This window comes from Drosophila suzukii, unplaced genomic scaffold (genome assembly GCF_043229965.1).
Source record: "Drosophila suzukii unplaced genomic scaffold, CBGP_Dsuzu_IsoJpt1.0 scf_4, whole genome shotgun sequence".
In the NCBI taxonomy this organism is placed as follows: Eukaryota; Metazoa; Arthropoda; class Insecta; order Diptera; family Drosophilidae; genus Drosophila; species Drosophila suzukii.
The window spans coordinates 371,323-392,907 of record NW_027255927.1 but is presented as its reverse complement, the minus strand read 5'-3'; the positions used below and the strand labels follow the sequence as shown (position 1 = coordinate 392,907).

Sequence of the window (21,585 nt, the reverse complement as noted above, 5' to 3'; positions counted from 1 at the left end):
CGACTTTTTATGAGTGTCGGGCTCTTGTTTGGTGCAGTCTTTTTTGTTTTTATTATTAGTTAAATTCTCCATGTTAAATCCCACGAGCTGCGGAGAAAGGACAGGTCCACCCGGGCAGAGATCCGCCGTACCCGGGTAAGGCTGACTTAGAACAGGCGGTCGCCACTTGCCTGAGCTCACCGTTTGAGACTGAGTTATTTGATGACTCGGGCTCCCAGCCAGATTGACTCTCGGCACGGTACGAATGACACCTTAGTCCAGCCCGGGGTGAGATGAATTGTGTGGGTAGGGAGGAGGTAGGTTCAAAGAGTGTGGGAAGGGGGTATGTGTGAGCTATTTGTAGGAGGCGGCAGCACAAGCGCGACGTCGGTACTGCTACGGCGCAGATACCCGCTGACTGTCCGGGGCTACTTATTTGCGCTTCGTGTTGGGGGCTTGGCGGTAGCCGGGCCGTGTCCAACTTCCACGCTTATTCGTAGCTACCCTGGAGAACCAGGGCGCTCGCTATCCGCAACCTGCGACCCGTTCGGTAGCCTTCAGCTCGGCGCCCTCCGAGCCATCCCACTAGCTGTTTGGCAGATTGCCTTTTACATACTTTCCAACGAATCTAGTATACCCTTTTACTCTACGAGAAACGGGTATAAAAATAGCAACTTAATGACTAATCTGGCAGCACTGCAAGGCATGAGCTAATCCATCAAGATCAGTCAGTTATCAAAGCCAAAGAACACCAAGACCAGCAGCACGTGAACACCAAGCCAACAACAACAAGTCCAGTCGTTCGAAGCCTACAAGAAGCAAGGTCGCTACGTCGGGACGTTCGGGATTGGGACATCAGGAATCTCTGAATTGAGACACAGGTAGCTGAGGTCCAGAGGGAATCATACGGCTAAGTTAAGGCGGTTTATTTCATACTTTGTCACAACCACACGCTGGCACATCGCCAGGCGGGTCTGTTAGAGTGGGGCAGTAGAGTCAGTTGTCTGAACCTACTGTGCCTTGCCCGACTGAGAAGCAGGTTGAGGCATTCAAGGGTCGTTGTCTTGGAGAACCCCAATGATTCAGCAAGTTCCAGAACGGCGATCGTCCAAGACCTCAAGTGGACGGATACCACGAAACATCCAGACTCGCAGAAAGCACAATAAGGAGCAGAGCACAGGACATCGGCAGGGACATCAATAGACTTCACCGGCAGCCACGTCATGACAGCTGCGGAGAACTCATTGAGAATTGCAGGCACTTCACGGACGACAAACAACAGGGTGAGACTGGTGTGGAACGTTCGTCCGCGCTAGGTGTAAAGCAAAGTGATCTGCTAAGCAGCTTCCTGGCGTTAGCCTTGACTGTCAGCGCGAACTAAGCAAAACCCTAGTGAGACCATGCGGGACAGAGCAAGGGACAGGCGGTCACTTACTCGAAAGGCGTAGCCTTGCAGAGGAAGGCACCTACTTACCATAGTATGAGAACAGTGACGCATCCCTCAGCCCGCAAGGTCGATCTCTCCGCGAGTCCAAGGCACGACAAGCGGATAATAATAATAAGAACAAATACTACACCACCTCTGATTCACTTATCCAATACATTAAACCTATCATTACCTCTAAAATGGACTTCGGACTTCCAATTTACGGCCACGCAACAAAAGCCCATCTGAACAGGTTAAAAAAATCACTCAATTCTGCATAAAGGGCACGCCTATAACCAATAGGCTTATAAAAGTCAGCATAAGCACCTCCTGTAAAATGCTTTTATAGAAGTCTGGCAATGATGACATGTACTGTAGTATTATCTCGCTCTTACAAAGATGAAGCATCGACAATATATGATAATTGTATTATCCTTTTAAGTTAGTTGTAAATAAACGCACGCACTTCAATTATAACATTTACCAGCTCAGTAGGCTAAGGGCCTAGGCACGGTTAAATTGGAAGAGTGTTTAAAAGTTAGGAAGATTGTGTAACTCAAAAGACAAATATGAGTGGTATATACCAAATAGTTAAGTTAGAAGACAATAACTATGATTCGTGGAGCATGCGATCTGTGACGGTGCATTCTGGATTGTGGAGTGTAACGTCCGGAGAGTTGACTGCTACAAATGCTTCTGAAGGCGTCGATTGGAGTACTCAAAACCAAAAGTGTTCGTACTCAACATGATCACACCCAACAAATCAAGCAGTAGCCAAGTTGGGAACAGTACCAGGCGCTCAGTAGCACCCACTGCATATGAGAATTGCTGATATGCGTATTATATGTCTCACTAATTCACCGTCTCACCGACTCAACGGCACACTGACCGGCCAATGCAGTCAGCACATTTTGCAGTGTCAGTCAACTACGCAAAGCCAACTACGCAAACTGCTACCATAATCATAATTCCCTGACCAACTTTAGAATATAGCTTACTTCACTAATCATTACACTAAACTTCCGTGTTCCAAGTAGTATATAAACATGTTCCAAATGAAGAATAAAACACTTATCAACACACCTCTTAACTCCGCGGTTCTACTTCCTACAACTGGGAATAGGGCTCGTAATACACTATCTCAACTAGCAGCTAACCACGTTAGCTCACCCTCAGCGCAGCTCCAGCATCGCCTGTGGTCCGGCATCGCAGTAACCATCGTTACCATTGCCGCGACGCGATCGTCCTGCCATCATAGCGTCCCCGTGCCAGCGACAAGTGCTCATTACCCCCTTGTCCCGCGGTGTGACCCGGAAATGTCTACTTCGGTTAGGCACAAACATTGGTGACCCCGACGTGATCCTTTAACAACAAAGGATCACACTCAAGCAACCCCCTTCCCACTAAAGGACTCACAGCTTTATCCAGCTTCACAGGATACGCTTCTTCTTCCAGCGTCACAGGAACTTCAGCTTAATCCAGCTTCACAGGATACGCTTCTTCTTCCAGCGTCACAGGAACTTCAGCTTAATCCAGCTTCACAGGATTCGCTTCTTCTTCCAGCGTCCCAGGAACTTCAGCTTCATCCAGCTTCCCAGGATACTTAGCTTCATCCAGCTTCACAGGACACTCAGCTTCATCCAGCTTCACAAGATTCTTTGTTTCCAAGACACACAATATGTCTACTTCATTCATTGAGGAAACAAGTCACACAAGAATCGATTTACACAATCGATTACTAGACACCCAAAACGAGCTGCAAGGGAAAATCCAACAGCTTAAGAATTATGGCAAGGATTCTTCCGACCGACGCCACCGAGACGGCTATTATTCCGGTAAGCTAAATCAGTTAAACGATCTCTGGCAGCAGTTTTGCGACCTAGATGAAGAAGTCCAGCAAGCGGCATTACCCACTGGAAGTGAGTACTCTTCACGACTAGTAGCACGAAAAGAGCTGGTCGAAAAATATCAGAATATCTTTCTGGACAACATGCCGACTGGAAGCGGGCTTCCGAAGGCCCCAAGACGAACTGCGGCCAACATCAAGCTCACAACAAGAGATCAAGTCAAAGGAGATTCCGCAATTGACACGGTGATCCGACAGTTGCAGAGAAGATGCAACGAATTAGAGTCATCATTAACATTAGCCTGTCACCCCAGCCCTACAAAGGCACCTGGATCTCCATTGGGCGTTACTGAGGCAAGCCCACGACGAATTGGATAGCACACCTGGGGCCGCAGCTCTGGCAGAAGCCGAGCTAGCCCAATTCCACACATTATACGAGGAATACGAAATGAACCTGCTACGAGAAAACGACGCGTCAATGAGCCTATACTTGGCACTTCCGCCAATTAGCATTCCGGAGTTCAACGGCGAGTATCTAGACTGGCCACGGTTCCATGATCTCTTTGTGGAATTGGTACATAACAAACCATATTCGGCCAGTCAAAAGCTACATATTCTACAGAGTTCGCTTCGTGGTGAAGCGAGGAACGTCTTGACAGACACAGCCTTCTCACAGGGTGGCTATGACGACACCTGGTTGCGGTTGAAGGCCAGGTACCAGAACGGCAAAATACTAGTATTCGCCGCCATAGCAAAAATTATTGACAATAGGCTTATAGACGGCTCATCGCGCCAACTAAGGGCCTTACATGACACTATAAAAAACTCAATGAGTACTCTTAAAAACCTCGATATCAGCACAAAAACCTGGGATCCAATCCTGTGTTTTCTTATCAGAAGAAAACTAGACCAGCAGTCTCTAGCTGCTCTAGAAAATTCAGCGGATGCACCAACGGAAATTCCAACGTTATGGAGTGTACTGACGTTTATTGAGCGGCGTGCTTGCATGCTGGAGACTATAAGCGCTCAACCTACAGCAACACTCCGCCATCAGTCAGTTCACAACGAAGAGAGCTGTAAGATTTGTCACCTAGGACAACATAATCTTAGAGCATGTAGCCGTATCCAGCAAATGGACCCCAAAGCACGGCGTCAAGCCATTATTCAAGTAGGAGCATGCACAAATTGTTTGTCTACAGCTCATAAGGTTGAAAACTGTGGATCACCGACCACTTGTCGAGTCTGCCAACAACGGCATCATTCACGGTTACACAAAGGACCGACTAGCAATCCAGTGGCCGGCGCAGTAACCATTGCAGGCTATGACGATGTAGGGGGATATACTCTGCTCGCGACCGCCAAGGTATCATTACAAGGGCCAAACGGTCATTTATAAACATGTCGCGCTGTAATAGATGGTGGATCACAGGTGAATCTTATCTCAAGGAGAATGGCAGATCTGCTATCTCTTAAGGAAAGGTCACCGATTGAAATATCTGGAATCGGAGGAAAAGTATCAACAGCAATTAGATCAACACTAAAGCTCTCATTAGTTACATAAGGGTTTGAAATACTAATAGAGGTATTTATTATTCCCACAGTCATTACAGACCAAACGTCAGTACCGATTACAACCGATCTTAATATTCCCGAGAGACTGCCGTTAGCAGATACAGACTTTCGGCAACGAGGACCCATTGACCTAACGTTAGGGGTTGAAGTATTTTCTAGTGTAATTACCGGTGAACGTCTTGAACTAGGACCTAATAAACCTTTGGCACAAGGCACAAGGCTCGGTTATGTAATCACAGGTTATCTCAATAAAGAAACCTCATCTGATACGGAAATCATCCCCAATCTAATAGAAAACAGAGATGATTTTGCAGGACCGAAAGTTGCTTATGAACCAACGAAAGGTAAAAATCCGATGAATATAGAACCGACTTCTCATCAATTCAAAACCGACAAGAAGGCTGACTTTGGTTCACCATTTCTAAACTTAACCAAGAAAGATCTTAGTTTTGTTGCAGAACGTCCACATACCATAGACGTGCCAAATGATCAAGTTCTACGAGGGCACAATTTCAGTCCCCACGGTAATGTCAATTTTATCGCAAAGGGGAGTGTTAAGCAGCATCAAGAAGATGTGAAGGACCTGAATCACAAACATGAACCTCAGTTGAAGAAACGATCCACCTTGGTCAATGATTTGTTAGGTGCTTCCGATACAATTCGGTCAAGGGCTGACCGACATCACGACTTAATTGAGGGTACCCCTCAATGGGGGGGAGAATGTTCGTATCCAAAGGTACTCAACATGATCACACCCAACAAATCAAGCAGTAGCCAAGTTGGGAACAGTACCAGGCGCTCAGTAGCACCCACTGCATATGAGAATTGCTGATAAGCGTATTATATGTCTCACTAATTCACCGTCTCACCGACTCAACGGCACACTGACCGGCCAATGCAGTCAGCACATTTTGCAGTGTCAGCCAACTACGCAAAGCCAACTACGCAAACTGCTACCATAATCATAATTCCCTGACCAACTTTAGAATATAGCTTACTTCACTAATCATTACACTAAACTTCCGTGTTCCAAGTAGTATATAAACATGTTCCAAATGAAGAATAAAACACTTATCAACACACCTCTTAACTCCGCGGTTCTACTTCCTACAACTGGGAATAGGGCTCGTAATACACTATCTCAACTAGCAGCTAACCACGTTAGCTCACCCTCAGCGCAGCTCCAGCATCGCCTGTGGTCCGGCATCGCAGTAACCATCGTTACCATTGTCGCGACGCGATCGTCCTGCCATCAAAGCGTCCCCGTGCCAGCGACAAGTGCTCATTACCCCCTTGTCCCGCGGTGTGACCCGGAAGTGTCTACTTCGGTTAGGCAAAAACAAAAAGGTTTTGGCGACAATTACAATGGGAAAAGCTAAAAGAAGTACACCAGCCTCGTGGTCCGGTACGGAAGGTACAGTTGTACAAGAAGTTGCTTAGAAAGCGATTGGGACATGGCCAAAACATATCCAGTTATGAATTCCTGGAAAATGTAGATGGCCTGATTTCAGTTGGAATTGACATAAACGAGGAGCTACACACCATTGTTTTACTGTCGAGTCTTCCATAACAATTCGAAAATTTCATGGTGGCTATCGAGACCACAGATGAATTGCACTCGTTTGCCTTCTGCATTAAGCTCAAAGGAGAAGGCGAACGAAGGGGAATCGCAAATGAGCAGGATGTCAATACCAAGGCGTTTGTCGCAACACAGAACAAAAAGTCTTATACAAAGACGAATGGGCGGAAGAAAAGAAATAATATCGTCTGTTTCAAGTGTGGCGAGCGTGGACATGGCGACAAGCCATATGTGTTGTGAAAGAGAGCTTTTCACTAAATTCGAAAACACACATAGATGATCGGTCTTGCCAATGCTGGTTTCCTTGAAGCTGAAGGATGTAAAGTTTCAAACAGAGCTGTGTACATTAACCTTGAAGAACGTGCTTTATGTTCCAAAAATGCATGGCAATTATATGTCAGTTAGCAGTGCGGTGGCAAACAGCTACACGGTGAATTTCGGTCTGCAAAACGCAAAGGTCATGCAAGCCGGCGAACGCATTGTCAGTGCCAACAGAATTGGCAATCTATACTTGTTTCAAAGCACAAACAGCAAGTATTTTTCCGCCACTGTAGAGATGTGGTCACCTTAATTTTTCTAGTCTGCGGGAAATTGTTTCGAAAGGTATGGTGCGTGGTGTCGAAAATATGATTCCTTCACAGGATGTTTGCATGCTCAGCAAAATACACCAACTACCGTTTCCAGGAGCTACCGCCAACAGAGCCAATGAGCTTTTGGAGCTGATACATGCAGATGTATGTAGCCCGTTTCCCACACAATCGCTGGCGGGATCTGACATTCATCGATGACAAATCCAGGAGCATTTTTGTGTATAGCTTGCGCAAGAAGGATGAAGTTCTATCAAAGTTCATGGAGTTTAAGAATCTGTATGAACGGCATACAGATAGATAGCTGACAACAACAAAAAAAGAGTTCGGTAATTTTCTTCGTCATCATGGTATCGCTAGGCAGCTTACAATACCTGAGAGGGTTAATAGGACATTAGTGGAAATGTGTAGATGCCTACTCATGCAGTAAGGATTATGCGAGTCATAATGGGCTGAAATCTAAATCGTTCTCCAAACAGCGCAGTGAAGTACATAATCCCAATAGAAGCGTGGAATGGTAAGCAACTTTGTATAAATCATCTAAAGGAATTTGGTTATATTGCAGTTGCTCTGGACAAGGGTTCACGAAAAGGTTTCAAGCAAACTGCAAGAAGTATACAATAGTTGGTCGGTGGCGGCCAAAGGTTATCATCTGTACGATTCAACTACGCGACTAGTAATCGAAAAAAGAGATGTCCTTTTTGATGAAAATGATGATGCAGTAGACGACGATAAAACTGTTTTCGACCTTTTCCCGGAGGCTGGTAGGATTGGTCACGATTCAAGCCAAACTGGTGGAGATGACAGGTCTAGTAAAAGCTCCGATTAGTTCGAGAGTGCATCAAAATCTGACGAAAAAGATAAGGACGAAAAGGACAAGAACGAAAACAATGAGGATACAAAGATTGAGGAAGAAAAAGATAAGAAAGATGACAAAAATGAGATACGGGTAGGGACTGGCCGAAGCTCATCCGGACTGGCAAGGCTGGTCGTCCCAAAAAGCAGTACAACATTCTTGGTGCCTTAGTGTCAAAGGATATCCCGATACCAGCAACCTTTAAAGAGGCTATGAGCAGTCCCTATGCATCCGAATGGAGTGATGCTATGCAAAGGGAATACGATTCTCCTATCGCAAACCAGACCTGGCATATGGCAAATGGGTATTCAAAGTTAAGCGCGACAAAGATGGCAAACTAGAACGTTTCAAGGCACGTCTGGCTGCAAAAGAATGCTCCCAGCAGTACGGCGTTAACTCTCAAGAGTTAGAGAGAGAGTGTGCGTTTTATATTGGCCTTAGCAGCAGAGCTCGGTCTGTATCTGCATCAGAAAAACATATGTACAGCGTACTTAAAGAGCGACCAAATACATGAAGCATCCGGAGGGGTACATCGATCAGAGTCGACCTGGGAAAAGTTTGCCTTTTAACAAGGCGATATACGACTTAAAGCAGTCAGGAAAAGAACGGAAATTCATGCTTGACAGTACCCAGGTTAAGCTCGGTTTCATTGCTTGTGAGATCGAACCATGTCATGACAAGCAGACTGGCAATGGAAACCTCTTGTATATGTTTATGATATCCTGGAAGCCTTCAGTCAAAAGAGGATCTGCTCAGAATCAAATCGAGTATCTCAAAGTCTTTCAAAGGCGTGGACAAAGGCTCACTAAACCTTTTCTTGGGCATGGAGAAAGAGCGTGAGGGAGAGCTAAGAGCAATTTTCCTGGGCCATTCGCAGTATATAAACCATCTACTGAAAGCGCACTGCGTTGAAAATTGCAGACAGGCGGTCACACCACCGAATACAGGATTCCAAGTAGCTTGCACTAGCAAGCAGTGCAAGAAGATTAATCCAACTCCATACCAGTCTGCTGTTGGCGAGCTAATGTGGCTTGCACTTATAACCAGGCCGGACATTTTGCATTCCATTTCCAAACTTTCTCAACGGAATCAGGACCCACATACCGAACATCTGGCCAATATCAAGCATGTATTAAAGTATCTGGCATCAACAGAGGACATGAAGCTACACTACAGACAGTGTGGTCAACCGTTTCTTGGATACGTAGACGCGGATTGGGCCGGTGACAAAGTCGACAGGAAGTCATATTATGGGTACAACTACTTCCTAGCTGGAGGTCCATTTTCTTGGCGTTCTGAAAAGTAGTGGATTGTCGCCCTTAGCTATACCGAAATTAGATTTTAATTTTTATAAAGATGCAAGCATTAAGGAAGGGTGTAGAAAAAAAAATGCGTTTATAGAAGTCTAGAAATGCTGGCATGTACTATAGTATCATCTCGCTCTTACGAAGAAAGAGCGTCGACAATGTATGATAATTAAATTATACTATTAAGTTAGTATCAAATAAACTCATTATATGAACGCAAGCACGGCGGCTTCAATTATAAGATTTGCCAGCTCAATATCATCGTAAGCAAGAAAGGATTTTTTACAAAATAAATACGCCAATTAAAAATCATACCAATTCACTTAATACAAGGAAGAACGCTATAGTCGAGTACCTCAACTATCAGACTTGTTACTCAGCTAAAGGGACCAAAGGGAAATGTAGATATGCAAGCAGCAAAGCGAGATTCAAATGCGCCACCTACCGGCGGTAGACAGATTTAAGCGTTATGGGCGTTAGAGTGGGCGGGGCAAATTTGTTTTTGAATCAATCGATAGGTATTGACGAGACCAATACATTTCAGCTTACATTTTTTATCTAGCATACAAATTGTGGGCGTCACAGGTTTGGGCAGTTTGTTGGCGGTAAAAGGGGCGTGGGTCAATCGATAGGTATTGATGAGAACAATACATTTCAGCTAAAATATTTATTTTAGCATCAAAACTGTAAGAGCCACAGTTAGAGTGGGCGTGGCACGCTGCTGAAACAAACTTGCGCTGCGTAGGAAGCTCAGGAATCTGCATGCCAAATCTCAATAGCCTATCTCTTATAGTTTCCGAGATGTCAGCGTTCATCCGGACAGACGGACATGGCTCTTCTCATCAATACCTATCGATTGATTGAATTGCCATGCCCACTTTAACGCCCACAAACCGCCCACAATCTTCAAAAAATCGTAAGTATGAACGAGGATATCCACAGTTTTGAGCAGTTTGTGGGCGTTAGATTGGGCGTGAAGAATCTGCATGCCAAATCCCAATAGCCTAGCTCCCATAGTTTCCGAGATCTTAGCGTTCATTCGGACGGGCAGACAGACGGACAGACGGACATGGCTAGATGGACTCGGCTAGTGATCCTGATCAAGAATATGTATTCTTTATGGGGTCCGAATCGCATCCTTCTGCCTGTTACATACTTTCCGACTAATCTAGTATACCCTTTTACTCTACGAGTAACGGGTATAATAACCCATAGATACCCCAGTACAATTGACCGTGTAATACAAGTCTTCAAAAACTTCTCCCTCCCTTATCACCTAAAAAGCACAACGACACCAACAGTTTTCCATCAACTCTTCCACACGCTCAAATGTTCCTACCACAATCATAACTTTATTTATACGGACGGCTCCAAGTCCGGAAGTACATTTTTTTTCGCGCGGGAACACCGGGAACACCCGGCCACACCTCCCGGCCAACCAACTGAGGGGCGCTGCCGAGTGTCGTACGGCACGAATTCGCGAGATGATAGACGTGTATAAAAATAAAGATATAGTTCGAGGAAAAAAGTAGGATCTAACTCTCTGTAGAACATTTAATATAAACCGTTTTAAGAGATGATAGGATAAGGTCTATTGTAGTCACAAGATAATACTCTGAAATGTTCATGCAAGTCATATTTAGATCTTCAATGATTATTTGTTAAGCTGCATGGAACAGAAAAATTAAGCTGGCTAACCAAGTCGGGGCTATCAATTTTACCATCGTCCTGCGGTTGGCTAGGGCTGGTAAGTTAATTAGAAGTAATCTACTAGAATATGTAGGTAAAATGAGTTTTGCATCCCAGTGTAGGCGTCTTAAAGCAAATAACACAATGTTCTTCTGTACAGATTCGATACGATCAACATGAATTCCGTATTGGGGACTTAAGACTTCATTAGAATTATCAAATTCCTTTAACCACCATTTAATAAAGCCAGGCGCCCCTCTAGCCAAGATCGTTTACTAAAGTTATTCTATTGACACGACATAAAGTCATTACCTTACACTTAGAAAACTTTAAATCCCGTAAATTGTCAGTGCAGCATGTTTGAAAATTATTCAAATCGGATTGTAATTCGATTTGGTAAGAAGATCCTTGTTCTGCAGGCATAATTTAACATCATCTGCGTACATTACTGCACGAGAATGAACTATAACTGAAGGAAGGTAATTTATAAATAAATGTGGATGTAAATGTAAATGTAAAGTGTTGCGACCCCAGGTGGCTCCCTTGAGAGAGATAATTTTTAAAAAGTACCTACTCTTTGTGTTCTGCCATTCAGATAACTTAAGATTCATAGTAAAGGATAAACAGGAAACTCTACTAAATAAGCTTCATGAAGCTGGGTTCGGTAAAATTATATTTTTGTAATTTGTAAACGGGAATCGTTTGTAGAGTTTTGTCCACCTCGTAATTTTTTTGTCCACGCCCAGATTCAAAAATATGAAATTTCAAAAAATTTTTAAATTAAGAAGTTGAATTTAAAAAAAAAAAATTTCATGGACTGGCTTGTCAACCGTTAGTCCACGTTTGTCCACCCCCCCTTATCTTAGAGGAACATGTCCGATCATGTTGGGGAATAATGTTTCCTATGATTGTAAGACTAATTTAGAAATCAAAAGAACCCCAATAAAATAAATCTCACAAGTTAATGATTCTCAGATGTAGAATATCTCCTTTCCACAAATGGGTCATAAACATGTCATAAAAGGGATTCAAGCAAGAGCTACCCGTACATGCGCACCTGTCCATTACCTGACCGCAATAAAAGGGACACATGCACAAGTCTGAAGGCGCACGCTCATTGGCAAGCGCAATAAAAGAGACACATGGACAAGTCTGAAGGCGCACGCTCATTGACAAGATCATGGGCCTCACTCCAACGACCTCACGGCTGACTGCTAGCTCTAATACGTTCCCATAATAGGGGTTAAAATCACGACCGCGCAACAACTCACAGGTAGCCGACATATCTCAGTCAAGGAAATATATTCCATTCTCCGTACCTGTAATTTTAACTCGAAATAAAAAGTCAGAAGATTATTTTGTAGCATCATAATATATTTATTCATTTATTTTGGTATTGCGAACATTTCTATTATATATAGAAATTAATTTTCTGCTTTGATTCCGGCGATTTGCATAGAAGAAGCAGGCTCACGTTTCCGACGTCATTTCTGGCTTACAAAATCTAAAGTTTTCACCATAATTCGTAGTTTTGAGATCATGTCCACCTCGATTCATGAACATAGTTTTTTAGAAGGCATTGAAAATGCTGACCAATTATCTGTCCTTTAAATTGTTCAATAAATTGGTCAATTTCCTCATGAAATTTCATTTTGTATATATTATTTTTTTGTAGGTCCTTACACATCTAGTCTCAACTTTAAAATGTTGTATACAATTTATTTTATTGTTTTGCAGCTACTTTTTAAAAATGTCAAAATAATGTATGCATTGTTAAGAGCACAAACCCCGCCCTTAAGGTGTGTTTCACAATAGGGAAACCGGTTTCCTTTAAACCTGTCTAATGACGGACAGCCCATTTCCTCGATATTAATGAGCTGACGACTCCCAAAATACTTCTGTAGAAATCGATTTGTTTACGTCAAAAGGGCGTTTAATTTCAGGAGGCAGTGTCGAGCGGCAGTTTTATCCAGACGTTACCATCTCGCGCGCTCGCACTGCCGTCCGCTCTCCCTCTCCCCTAAGTCTCCGCACTGGTCTGGAGCGCTTAAGTTAAGTTAGGCTTAAGCAGTTCTTATTTCAAAGTGATCCAATAAACATCTACGTACGTCGCGTAAAAGCCCCAAAGTACTCCCGTGTGTTTTGGGTACCATTCAATCTTGGGGCTTCACCTATTTTCAACGATCAAGCCACCCCGCCCCTGGAGTTATCTTTGATTTTGTCCCAGCAGGCTTGAACCGCTCCAGATAAGTTCCACTTACTATAATTGCCGGTCATACAGCCAGTTTTTCGAACCCTATTTCGACTAACTTTCTGTATGATATATTGTCTAAATCCAAAAGTGATTAATACGAAGCAACGGCACTTAACATATGTATTTCAATTCCGTTACTTGTGCCCGACAATATTCCAGTTTCCTTTGCCCACAGTTGCACACTTGAAACAATTCCAGAAGATATTTCAGTGCTAATATTCAACTAAAATATTTTATATTGTTGAACGTTGTTGAACGTTGATGCACTAAGAGCAGTATAAACAAGTGGCCCAAACGACACCAAGCACGTGCTTGTTACGCGCGGGCCCATTTTTATTTCGGGCAAATACGGTTCGCGAGGAAGGTACATAGAACAAATAAAGACAGGACAAAACATAGATCAACAAGATTAAAGCAAATGAGCTAAGATTTAAGTTTTTAGTACAGGGAGAGAAGTTGAGGAACAAATTAAATGATACAGGTTGATATAATTATTAGAAAGAACGCGAAAGGGCTCATGCTGACTAAAATTAGATGAACATCGTGGCAAGTTAATAGGATGGTAGTTTCGCATTAGTCTAACAGGAACATTGAAACTTAGGCGGCTTACCAAATCTACAGAATCAGTATCGCCTCTGATAAGATTATTCATAAAAATAGTACCAAGCATAATTATACGGCTTACTAGAGTAGGCAAATTAATTAATAGCAATCTACTCGAGTAAGAAGGCAACCTGACGTTTTGATCCCAGTTCAAACCACGTAAGGCAAAAAGAAGAAATTGTTTCTGTACGGACTCTATACGATCAATGTGCACTTGATACTCAGGACTCCAAACGGAAGAACAGTATTCTAAATTAGGTCGGACAAGTGAGGTAAATAATAATTTGGTAGTGTATGGATCATCAAATTCTTTAGACCAACGCTTTATAAACCCAAGAACACTCATAGCTCTATTTACAGTAGAGGTTATGTGGGAGTCAAATTTAAGTTTAGGATCTAGGAGAACACCTAAATCGTTTACTGAGTATATTCGGTCCAAGGACATGTTCTGAAGAGAGTAACTCATGAACGTTGGCGTACCCCTATAAAAAGTCATTACGTTGCATTTAAGATAGTTTAAATTCAAAAGGTTGTACTGACACCATTCCTGGAATCTATTTATGTCTGACTGCAAGCAGAAACCAGATTCAATATTATTATATGAAAAACAAAGCTTAACATCATCAGCATACATTAGTACACGAGAGTGATTTACGATAGAAGGAAGATCATTTATAAACAGAGTAAACAGCAAAGGGCCTAAATGACTGCCCTGAGGCACTCCAGATGTCACGTTGATCATCTTGGAAACAGCGTTTTTAAATAAAACCCTCTGAGATCTACCATTCAAATAACTTGAAATCCAAGTTAACAGATTATTCGGAAACCCAAGCAGATCTAATTTGAATAAAAGAAGAGAGTGGTTAACAGAGTCAAAGGCTTTACTAAAATCTGTATATATAACGTCCGTCTGTAATTTTTTGTTAAATCCATCTAGTACAAAAGATGTCAATTCGAGCAGGTTAGTGGTGGTCGATCTAGGCTTAACAAAACCATGTTGACACGGCGATATTAAAGAGAAGCACAAATGTTGCAACTGAGAGGTAATAATGCGTTCAAATGTTTTAGGAATTGCAGACAATTTGGAGATTCCTCTATAGTTCTGAGCATTAACCTTCGCACCCTTTTTGTGGAGTGGAATAATAAAAGAATCTTTCCAGATAGTAGGAAAAACAGATGATGAGATAGACAAATTAAAAAGTTTAAGAATGGGTTTACAAATAGTTCGGGCACAAAACTTAAGAACACACCCAGGGAGTCCATCTGGCCCCGGAGAATAGGTTGGCGTTATAGTTTCTAAATCCCTTAAGAGAGAACTCTCGGTGATTACAGGAGAAAAAATACAATTTGCCCTGTTTAAGTGATTAGGGTAGCTAGAATTAGACCATGAAACAGAACTATAAGTAGATTGGAAGAATTCAGCAAATAAATCTGCAATTTCGGGATCCGTAGATGCCTCAATAGAGTTTAATCGTACGGATGATGGCAATGCTGAGGACTTTCGCTTAGCATTGACAAAGTTATAAAATTGCCTCGGATCCTTTGAAAATTCAAATTTACATCGGTTCAAATACATGGAATAGCAATGACTGTTAAGTACATTAAAATTAGTTCGAGCCACCACATATCTTGAAAAATCGGATCGCCTACCCGACTTTTTGTACTTTTTATAGAAGTTTGTTTTTAGGTTTCTAAGTCTTTGCAACTGATTGGTAAACCAAGGTGGCCTGTCTAACTTAGGAGGAAAACTGCCAGGAACACATTCACTGAAAAAAGAGTTTAGGACACTATAAAATAGTTCCGTAGCACTTTCAATATCCAAGCAATTATATAAATTTGTCCAGTTATATTGAGAAATAAATTTGTTGAGTTTACTAAAGTCACATTTACGAAAGCATCTACATTTATTTGGAGAAAGTGAAGGAGAGAGGGTATCAACGCTGGGAAAACAAATTGAAAGTTCTAATGTGGGATGATACTGGTCTTCAGGCAAAACTAGTGGGTCAATTCTAGATACAGTGACTTCAGACGGATCTAAAACAAATACTAGATCTAATTGTCTGTTTAGTGAATTACGTATAAAGCTAACTTGCTGTAATGATAATTCTAACAGACCGTCAACGAAGTCATGGTCAAATAAAGGGGTAGAGACAAGTGAGTCAGTGGAAAGGGACCTAGAAATGTCAGGGAGATTGAAATCACCCAAAACAATTAAAAGATCCCTTTCGGAAAGATGAGATAGAACAGTTTTTATTGCAGACAAATGTTGCTCATAAATTGTTAAGTCGGATCCAGGTGGAATATAAGAACAAGTTACATAAATAGAAAAAGATTTCAAAGAAACTTTAACACCAACGAATTCTATGTCATTGGGATTAAGAAAGTATATTCTCTCCGATGATAAAGTAAAGGTAACGGCAACCAGCACCCCACCCCCTACGAGGAGAGCGATCAGTTCTATACGTATTAAAATTTTTGGACAGAACTTCGGAGTCTGATATCTCCGGTTTCAGCCAAGTCTCAGTAAAGGCCAGAATGTCTTCAGAAAAGGCAGAGGAGTCAGCATAAAGCTTAGGTAGTTTCATATTGAGTCCCCTAACATTTTGATACGCCAAAAATAAACTGCTCAGTTTTTTATGCGCAGGTACAGTCGTGGAAGGCCTATTATTAGTTCTCCGTCTGTTTGGAACAAATTCTTTAATGACCAATTCATCATTAAGCCAAAAACTTTTAGAATTTAGTACATTAAATACTTCCGGAGGAGCAGATATTTTAAATGAAGATATCATACGAACATATGGAAATTTAAACTCCTCCACTGTGATGTTTTGAGATGGGAATGTTTGTATAAATTCCAAAACATCTGCAGATGTGGAAACTTTAGGTCCCCCAGACCCAGTAGATGCCGACACAGCTGCCGTTACCGATCGGGTACAAATATTTGGAGCTAAGTTGGGATTTGGAACTGATGCCTTTACGGGAGCAGATTTTGAAGGAGCGGTCTTTTTGCGTTTAGGTGACCCTACTGACATTTTTTTATTATCAAGGTCCGCCTTAAACTCATTAAAATCAGCAACTACGCTCATAAGCTTATCAAAAAGTTTCATAAAACGATCATTGGTCAGCGCAACATAGCCATCCAAATCACGGTCTATTTCAACGCAAGAGGCACAAGTCCACGAAAAACCAACACGCAGATCAATAAAATCTTTTACTCTGCCAACAAGTCCAGTACATTTTGGATGAATGACTGTATTGCAGAGACGACAGTAAATAAAAACATCATTAGGTGACGATCCAAACTCACAATCTTTCTTGGAACAAAAAGAGCCATTTTTAAGTATTTAAATTTAAGAAAAAAAGTTGTTTATAAAACCAAAGAATCAAAAGAATTATGAATACCTCACTTAATTTGACACTGGGATCAAACAATAAAAATGTAGACACACAAAAACACAAAAGTATAAGAGCGCGAAGAGACTGCGAAAGCGAGAGAGCGCGACAGAGTGGCTGTCGACTGAGCGTGGCTTGCGAAACACAAACAAAATATACACGACAACAGTTGCGTCGACAAGAAACGGGAGAGAGATTACAAGAGAGAAAGATTACAGATTATGGGAAACAACAACAAAAGCTATTGAAACAAATGCACCGCAACTTACAGAAGTTACAATAACAAAATGCACAGGTTAAAAACAGAGTTAGGTTTTGTTAAAATTGCTACAATAAAATAGACAATTAAACAAACCGCCGGTAGGTAGCGTATTAAAATCTCGATTTGCTGCTTGCATATCTCCATTTCCCTTTGGTCCCTTTAGCTGAGTAACGGGTATCTGATAGTCGAGGTACTTGACTATAGCGTTCTTCCTTGTTTTTTACTGTGTTCCAGCTGCGTGTGTATATTTACATAAATATTCTAATACAGTCCACTCTAACTACTCTTTCTAATACAGTCCACTCCAACTACTTTTCTCGACCTACAAACACGGCTAAACTATTTCTAAAATTAAAAAGAAAGTTAAAATATCCACAAATGCACTCCAGAAATTCGTCTGCAATTTAGTTGTGCAGGTGACAAACAAACGCACCGACATACAAACACAAGCGAAGTCTTTACCATTCCCGCAACGTTATTCTGCTATTCGCACCCCACATATATACATAAGTACAGTGTACATACATACGTATGTACGTCAAGAGCTCACAATAAATGTTTATTCCAAAAATACAATATTAAAGTCCGTAATTCTTTACATAAGTCCGACCATCCGATATAATAAATATTTATTAACTCGGCCTATCCGACAGTGTGACCGTATATATTTACAATCTTGATTGGTTCCTAAATTCCAATTTGATTCCAAACCGTTTTCTTACTTCTGAATGCAAATTCTAAATTACTTAACGTCATGGCAACATCAGTAAAATTCGCTTTAACCCGATTTATGGCCACAGTTGACTGTCTGATCCACTTTGAGGCCACTGTGAACGCTCCAGGTGCTCCTACCCCAACGTTATCCGCCTCTAAAATTCGTCGCGATCACCTCAATTCCTTGTGGCAAACGGTAAAGGCAGCATACGACATATGCTGCGACTGCATTATAGCTGCAGGCGAGAGCGCCGCCATACTAAAGTCCAAGTATTACAAAACGTACTCCACTTACGAAATATTTGCCGCGCAGCTGATGGAACAAATCCAAAAAGGCTCCTCCCAAATACCTCAAGCTGCAGTAACTCCGTCCCAAAATTTTACGTCTTTGAGATCCCCACTTACCAATGATGGCTTTCGCTCAGCCTGGAATAACCTAACTGAGATTTTCGAAAACAAGCGATTGCAGGTGAACAGTTACCTGAAAACACTTTTCAATGTACAATCCATAGCACAGGAGTCGGGAGCAGCCTTAGAAGAACTTCAACGCACTTTTCAAGGTTGCTTAACTTTTTTAAAATTTTCCGGTGTTAATATTGAGAATTGGGACCCTATCCTGGTTTATATGTGCTCAAACAGACAAAACTACCAAAGCTCACTCTCTCATTATGGGAGCAGTCCATCCAAAATAAAGCCGAAATTCCTACGTGGCTTAAGCTTGATTCCTATTTGACGGAGCGCCATCGAACTCTTGAGGCCGTCGATAGCTTCCGATCTGCCAATTTCCACCACGTCCAGTCCAAAGACACAAATCGAGTGGCAGAATTTCCAAAAATAAATTCCTTCAACACAAGGCTAGTTCCGATCCCCAAAGGCTGTGATCTGTGTTCGAAGAAGAACCACCCCGTGCGTATATGTCCACGCTTCCTACAAATGACGGTAGACGATCGCCTAGCCTATATCCAAAGGAAGCAGTTGTGCTCCAATTGCTTTGCAAGCAGCCATCAATTCCGGGATTGCACAAGCGCTCACAACTGTCTCACTTGCCAAGATCGGCATCACTCATTGCTGCATCGAAACAGCGGTCCTACTACATCGCCGATTCCATCCGACCCTCCAAGGCCATTATCCGCCTCAGTTCCACACATAATTTTTTCCTATTCAGCGCAAGTTTCCGTACAAAAAGTCTCTCCTAAGAATACTCCACCCGAATATTGGGTTCCATACCCCGCCTTGGATGGCAGACGTACTCGAGGTATTAAATCCTACCAATGCCGAGTCTGCCAAAAGATCCATCCTCTACGGAAGTGCCACCACTTTCTACGACTAAGCCCCCAGAATCGGCTTCAGGAAGTACATACCCAGAAGTACTGCTCCAATTGCTTGGCTCACAATCATTCGAAGGACTCCTGCCGCAGTGGTCATCACTGCCACAAGTGTGGAAAGGCCCACCACACTCTTCTACATACGGACGACCGATCTACACTTCCAGCATATTCCTGAGCCTACTATCCTGAGGTTCTTGCTACGGGTGTCCTCGCAAGGGGGGCGAGGGTGTCCTCAAAAGGGCGTTTAATTTCAGGAGGCAGTTTTATCCAGATGTCTACATCTCGCGCGCTCGCACTGCCGTCCGCTCTCCCTCTCCATCTCTCCTCTAAGTCTCCGCTCTGCTCTGGAGCGCTTAAGTTAAGTTAGGCTTAAGCAGTTCTTATTTCAAAGTGATCCAATAAACATCTACGTACGTCGCGTAAAAACCCCAAAGTACTCCCGTGTGTTTTAGGTACCATCCAATCTTGGGGCTTCACCTATTTTCAACGATCAAGCCATCCCGCCCCAACACGATTCTTTTCCACACCTTTACAAATAATTTTTTTTCCGCTTGTAATTGTCTTTAGATACTTTCGAGTTTGTGAAAACTGTTTTCTCCATCGTTTCACAAAATGTTGTGGTGTGTATTGGTTAACCAAATTGCAGTCTTTCGAGATTTTGTATTTAGCAAAGTAAAGTCATATGGTGGTTCTATTAAAAATCTATTATTCAAGTTTGGATCTTTTTCGAATACAATTCCAATTTCTTTTACAATAAAATTATTATTATTATCAAAGAAACCTTAAACATCAATCGAAACAGTGTTTTTCAACATTTTTCTAATGTTAAATAACTCGTTGTACTAGTCCGTTTAATGGGTTATATTCAACTAAACGGTCATGTATGAGGAGACAGTAAGCCTGGGTATTTTCATGACTGGGTGTCTTCAGTTCTTTTGAAATTCTCACATCAATAGGACCAGTTGTCACTGATTCGTTTTTATATGAAAGATCAACCACAATACAAGAGGCCTTCAATTTAAATTCATTTGGGGTCAAACATGGTTGTGATTCACGATTATAGTAACTAGATTGAAATCTTGTATACGTTTCATATAGGTGAGCATACTGATTCTTACTAAAATCAACATTCAGATTATCATATGGATATGATTCAGAATTCAAATGAACTTTTAACTTTGATAAATTATTTGTGATAAGTTCTCCATTAATGTAAGTCCAATTATTACAAATCTTGGTTTTTTCGCGGTTAGCCAACAATTTCACACTCCAGCTGTGTTGACTCCCAACCCCTATTTGGGATTAACATATAAATACCAACGCCGGAATACGATTGGTAGGCTTTAATAATATCATACACGTTAATTTTTGCAAAATCGATCGGAGTTACATGCAAAATTTTCCAGGCTATATTCGTCATTTCCAGTTGAAACAAGGAAGAACGCTATAGTCGAGTACCTTGACTTTCAGATACTCGTTACTCAGCTTAGTCAGGGACCAAAGGGAAATGGAGATATGCAAGCAGCAAGGCGAGATTAAAAAGCGCCACCTACCGGCGGTATACAGACTTAAGCGTTATGGGCGTTAGAGTGGGCGTGGCAAATTTTTTTGGATCAATCGATAGGTATTGACGAAAGCAATAAAATTCAGTAAAAATTTTTTATCTAGCATGAAAACTGTGGGCGTCACAGGTTTGGGCGGCTTGTGGGCGTTAAAGTAGGCGTGGCAAACTTTTTTTTGGGATAATCGATAGGTATTAATAAGAACAATACATTTCAGATAAAATTTTTATTCTATCATCAAAACTGAAGAAACCACAGTTTTGGTCGGCTTGTGGGCGTTAGAGTGGGCGTGGCACATTGCTGAAACAAACTTGCGCTGCGTATGAAGCTCAGGAATCTGCACGCCAAATCTCAATAGCCTAGCTCTTATAGTTTCCGAGATCCAGCGTTCATCCGGACAGACGGACAGACGGACATGGCCAGATCGACTCAGCTATTGATCCTGGTCAAGAATATATATACTTTATGGGGTCGGAAACGCTTCCTTCTGCCTGTTACATACTTTCCGACGAATCTAGTATACCCTTTTACTCTACGAGTAACGGGTATAAATATTGTTCATTTCTGTTTTGTTCAAACACATCGCCAAGATTCTTAGTTAGCATCAACACTAGTTATTGTTTACATT

At 42.0% G+C, this 21,585-nt stretch overlaps 1 protein-coding gene and 1 long non-coding RNA gene across 2 annotated transcripts in view; both read right to left on the bottom strand.

The window, feature by feature from the left end:
• dpr21 (defective proboscis extension response 21) overlaps positions 1 to 21,585 on the bottom strand; it is a gene marked incomplete at its 5' end in the record, with an annotated part of 428,500 nt that overhangs the window by 45,384 nt on the left and 361,531 nt on the right. The gene's annotated exons all lie outside the window — the stretch shown is intronic.
• LOC136117478 (uncharacterized) lies at positions 17,924 to 18,700 on the bottom strand. Its single transcript, XR_010655021.2, has 3 exons — positions 18,549 to 18,700; positions 18,363 to 18,493; positions 17,924 to 18,303 (listed from the first exon to the last, which is right to left on the bottom strand). It is a non-coding gene; the product is annotated as an uncharacterized lncRNA (long non-coding RNA).